Source organism: Phaseolus vulgaris, chromosome 1 (assembly GCF_051622355.1).
Source record: "Phaseolus vulgaris cultivar YP4 chromosome 1, ASM5162235v1, whole genome shotgun sequence".
In the NCBI taxonomy this organism is placed as follows: Eukaryota; Viridiplantae; Streptophyta; class Magnoliopsida; order Fabales; family Fabaceae; genus Phaseolus; species Phaseolus vulgaris.
This window is the reverse complement of record NC_143498.1, coordinates 40,453,374-40,459,373: the sequence shown is the minus strand read 5'-3', so window position 1 is coordinate 40,459,373 and position 6,000 is coordinate 40,453,374.

Genomic DNA, 6,000 nt, shown 5'->3' with positions numbered 1-6,000 from the left:
AGAAATATAGAATACTCCATTTACTTAATATGAAGTTTTATTACCTGCAACATCATTTACTCTCGTGTAAAACACGATCATTACAAATTTTAAAATAAATCCAAAATAGAAAGTAGGGTAAGTTAGTATTTCAAAACTTTCAATTTAACTGTAACTTTCAATCATAAACATGTAATTCACCACTTTCCATACATTACATTTTAACAAATCAGTCAAGTGTCTATAAATAATTCATAATCAATCTTCCCCATGTTAGAACTCCACTGACCAACATACATAGACACTTGATTCTACTTCTAGAAGGTTCGTGCATTGACTCAGATTCAAAGATTTGCACATGTCATACTACCCTGCTATGAATTCACACAGCTATTCGCATATGAATATCAATATCAAATCACCTCATATGACTGGGTTTATTCATATGACATGCCAAACCAGATTATTTTTCAAATCGCAAACAAAGTCATATGAACCTCATTCGACTCTCACCACCTTATAATCTTCATCTATTTGATTCTAATATACAAGTAGAGTGGGAATACCTCCTTCCAGAGGAATCCCTAGTCAATGCATATCCTAACAATCTCAACACGTTATTTGCTTTTCTGAAAATACTATGTCTTAATGACAATTTCACATGATTTATATTTCATCTCATTCATCGTCATACCATTCAATCACAAAAAAAATAAAATTAAACTATTCAAAGATATAAAAGAAAATCATATAAACACATAAAGTAATTGTTTCAAATGCATATATAAATAAAAAAATTTCATAAAATTTAATTAAAATAGTAAACTATTACCAAATAGTATTTCAAGAGCAAATTTCAAAGTTTATGTTTTTTTTAGCTTGAGCGAAAATTGACATCATTTGAACGAAAATGAGGTCGAGAGTAAGTTCAGTTCTAGTGTTATTTTCGCTTGACCGAGAATCCCCTAGCTTGAGTGAAAATGGACCCAAGAACAACCCAAATTTTCACTTCATTTTTGCTTGAGCAAGAATCCTCTTGCTTTAGCAAAAATTTACTAGTGAGCAAAATTTTTTTTAATGTCACATCTAGCTTGAGGGAAGATCTTTCAATTGAGCAAAAATATTAAAAGAAAAAAAAATCATAAAACTAAAACTTTTCAAGATTTCATCAAAAAATCAATACTCAAACTTGTATTATATAAATCATCTAAAACAAAAACAATATTACCTTACTCAGAGTTGGACATGTACTCGCATAAAGCTCTCATGTAAAACTATATATCTATATATTCATGATTTATAAACCAATTTATTCAAATTCAACATCCAGATTCAAAAAACCAATATTCATCAATATTTACATTTCAAATGATTCATAATACAATTCAAACATATTCAAGAATCTTGTTCACATTACAATCAACTTGTAATTTACCAAATCAACAAAATTTACCATCTCTATACTTTAACATTTAATCTAAATAAAAATATTATAATTTACTTAACAACAAATCCTGTAAGAAAAAATTGAAACTTGTGATCACTTCACATTTACATCTAGATCTTCTAACCTAGGGTTCTATTGAAAAGTAAAACTAGATTCCCTTACTTGATTAGAAGTAGGCATACTCACAAAGAGTTACAACTCCTAAAGAAAATATATGGATAGTTTAACATGTACCAAAAAGTCCTGATAAATTATCCAAGCATATAACTAGGACTCTGAACTAACGTTAACAAAGACTAATCCTTGAGCTATAACTACCACATGCAAACAAGTATATCTAGGCATACCACAAAACTATCTCAAAGGAAAAATGAGCAAAATGAACTTACTCTAATCAAAATTCTAATTGGACAATTTTACTCTACTAACTACTAGAAGTCCAAAGGTGGTCTCTGATCGTCAATATGATAAATGATGGAGCTATAAATTTAGAAAGAAAGTAAAAGAAGAAAAAAGAAAAGTTTATGTTAGTGTTAATATATATGTTAGTATGTTAATATAGTTTGGGTAGTTTCTTCTGTTATTAGCTTCTGTTAGATGGTTCTAATCTTATATATTCTGGCCTGCACCTTCTGCATGTAACAATTAGATATTCAATAATATTCTTCTTCTTCTCTTATCTTCCTTTATTCTAAAATGGTATCTGATAAGTGTCTAATTTCAGTAATATTTCATATTAAAATATAGACACTTATGAAGATTTATTGCTAATTTACATATAAAATAATCCCTAATTTATGAATTTATACCTTTTTACATTTTTTATTATCTTTATTTGAATAAGAGTATTTTATTCCCAAATTTGGTGTTAATTGCAGATTTTTAGGCACAATTGAAGATTTAGAGTAAAGGAGCATAATTTGAGCTAAAAAGAGAAAGTTGGAAGGTCCCAGAATGGAAAAAGATGCAAAGAAAGATTGGGCATTTTTTATGTTTTATCACTTAGCCCATTAACGCAACACAACAAGCCACCTAACCCTAGAAAAGTAGGATAAATAGGGGGCTAGAGGTTTAACCCTGGTATGCCAGATTGAGAGGAAACCACCATAGAGTGAATTGTAACCCAATTGGGAGAATGGAAGGTGTTAGAAGTATGCGTGACTAATTCTACCATTTGGGATTGGGAGTAATCTGCTCAAACTCTTATGTATTGAGGTGATATCTTATATATTAATATTAAGTTCTTGATTAATTATTGGTATTGTTGTTTTACTTTTAATTTTCCGTGACAAATTGAGAATCTTAAATCTGACCGGAAGGTATTTTTAGGGTTTGGACCTAAACAACAATACTTAACATATTTGAGTGCTAAGGATAGACTTGAAATGTTAATTGCCATTAACGTCTGAGCATCGTTCTAAGTTGTTCTTATAATTATGTGAGGGATCGATAGTTAGAAAACATTCTTAAGGATTTTATATACGAGGAATCGATATAAATGATTTTTATACGGGCATCAATTTCAATCAATGAACTTAATATTGACATACTAATCAAAATATATAAGAGTGAGAAAGATGAAACCTAATCCCTATTTTTCCAACTTGAACCAACCAATTCTTTGTCTGTTTTCTTAGTGATCAGTGCCAACACAATTAATTCAAAACTCTTTTTATTGTTCTGTTTTTATATTTAGCGATTATTGTACTCGATAATTCACTGTTCCTTGTGGGATCGATATCCGTCCTTAGGGACAATTATTACTTCGGACAAACGCGGTGCACTTGATGTAAAAAGTCATCAGTATCCTAAGCCAAAACATTTTTGTTACCTGTGATGTCTTCTTCCTCACATTCTTCTCCTCCATCTTCCCTTTCTGACCATTGCATAATGATCACCTCGTCTGCCGTTCATCACTTTCACACTCCAATCTCCCTCAAGCTTACAAATGACAACTTTCTTGTATGGAAATAATAGGTCAGTGCCACCCTACGTGGTCTCCAACTTATGCATTTCTTGGATGGAACTAAAGTTCCCTCTGAATTCCTAACTCAAGAGAATCAATTTGTGCCAAATTCTGAGTTTTTCACTTATCAGCAACAAGATCAACTACTGGTGGCATGGCTTTTTGCTTCCATGTCCTCTTCTATGTTAACCAAGATGGTTGGTCTAGATTCCTCTGCTGAAACCTAGTGTCGTCTTCTCACTCACTTTGCTTCACACACTCGAGCCATGGTTAAAAAGTTTCGGCTTCTCCTCAAAACTCCAAAGAACGACAAATCTATCACCACATACGTCACTAACATCAAGAAAATTGCTGACTCCCTTGCTGCGGTTGGTTCTCCAATAACTACTGTAGATCACGTGGATGCAATTTTTTATGGGCTTTTTGCAGAATATGATGGATTCGTTAATTCAATTCTTTCTCACCAAGATCCATATACGGTGGATGATCTTGAAGCCCTGCTTCTCGCACAAGAAGAACGCTTCAAAGGGCACAAACTGGCGCAAGACTCCTTTCTTTCGGTAAATACTGTCTCCTCTTCCTGGAATCTCAAAAACCAACACAAAAAGAAATTGTTCAACTATAACTTTCATGGAGGCCAATCACCACATCCTACTAGGTTTCGCCCAACCAATCCTCGTCCACACTTTCGTTCTCCTCTCAACCCTGATGCTTCTTGGAATTCTACAAAACCCATCTGTCAAACACAAATTTGGTCACATTGCAAATGCATGTTGGCGCATGTATGATCCTCTTGTTACTGAGTCTTATAATGCCAATATATCTCACTATACATCTCCCATGGATTACGACTCTACACCGTCAATTCTTGGGGCACCCTCCACTATAGAAGATCCCCTCTAGTATCCTGATACGGGTGTCACACACCACATCACCAAAAACTCCAAGTTCTTTACTAAAAAACAACCTTATCAAGGCCATGATGATCTCAAGCTCGGCAACGGACAAGGTACCAATATATCTCACACGGGTTCTGCTGTCTATATTGACCCTAATTCTCACACCATGTTCAAACTTCACCATATGCTGCATGTTCCTGCTATCACTAAAAATCTGATTAGCGTATCTCAATTTGTCAAAGATAATAATGTTTACTTTGAATTTCATGCTAACCTCTACTATGTCAAACATCAGGCAACCCATCAGATTTTACTTCAAGGAGTAATTAAAGATGGATTTTATGTGTTTCCGCCATCTCTTCCTACGCATACTCATTATGTTCAATATGCTTCTTATACACCTCAGATACCCATTTTACAGCTTTGGCATAACAAATTGGGACACTGTAACTTTGTTGTTGTTCAAAATGTTTTAAATGATTGTAACATTTCTTACATTTCTCAAAAATAGTTTTGTGCTCCATGCATACGTGGAAAGCTTCATCAGCTTCCCTTCCACACCTCTGTTACTTAATACACTGAACCTTTGCAATTAATTTTCATTGATATATGGGGTCCAGTTCCTGTTTGTGCTTCCAATGGTGTTCGTTACTATATTTCATTCGTAGATGCTCACACTAAATATACTTGGCTTTTCCTTCTGCATAATAAGTCTCAAGCTTTAAACTCTCTTATTCGCTTCAAAATCTTTGCTGAAAATCAAATTGGCTTTAAGCTACGTGTTATTCAAACGGACAATGCTAAGGAATTTTTATGCTTCAAATCCTTTACTCAATCGCATGGTATTTTTCATCGCTTCACCTGCCCTCACACACGGACAAAATGGATCTATTGAACGCAAGCACATACACATCTTTGATATGGGTTTAATCCTGCTTGTTGCTGCTTTCTTACCCATAAAATTCTGGGGCGAAGCATTTACTATTGCAACATATTTAATCAATATTTTACTTTCCCCTGTTCTTCAGAACAAATCTCCCCATGCTTTATTTTTTCACACTACACCAAACTACACTTAGTTAAAAACCTTTGGTTGCACTTGCTACCCGCTTCTTCGGCCTTATAACAAACACAAATTGGATTTTAAATTTGCATCTTAATTGTTTCTTGGTTACAACCTACACAATAATGGGTACATATGTCTCTCTCCTACGGGTAAGATCTATATGTCTAGACATGTTGTCTTTAATGAAAATGTTTTCCCTTACAATATACCTGAATATAACTTCACCCCCACCCCTACCATACCATCTGAATCTGACTGCTCTAATCATCATATTACTGTTCTTCGTCAACCTGCTGCTATGCATGTGCCTGCTTCACATAACAACACATAATCTTCTTTCTCTGTTCCTCCTAATCCTCTACCTTCTCCCTCATTGCCTCTCTCCCAAACTGATAATGGTCCTGCAAATAAACACTCCACGACAACTCGCTCCAAGGCTGGTATCTTCAAACCCAAAAGTTTCATGTCTCACGTCACCACCACTTCACCCATACCTACCTCCATCAAAGAAGCCTTGTCTTCTCCTCCTTGGTTGCAAGCTATGACTGATGAATATACAACCCTCATCAACAATCATACTTGGTCCTTAACTTATTTCCTTGCTGGTGCCAAAGTCGTTGGATGCAAGTGGCTATTCAAAAAT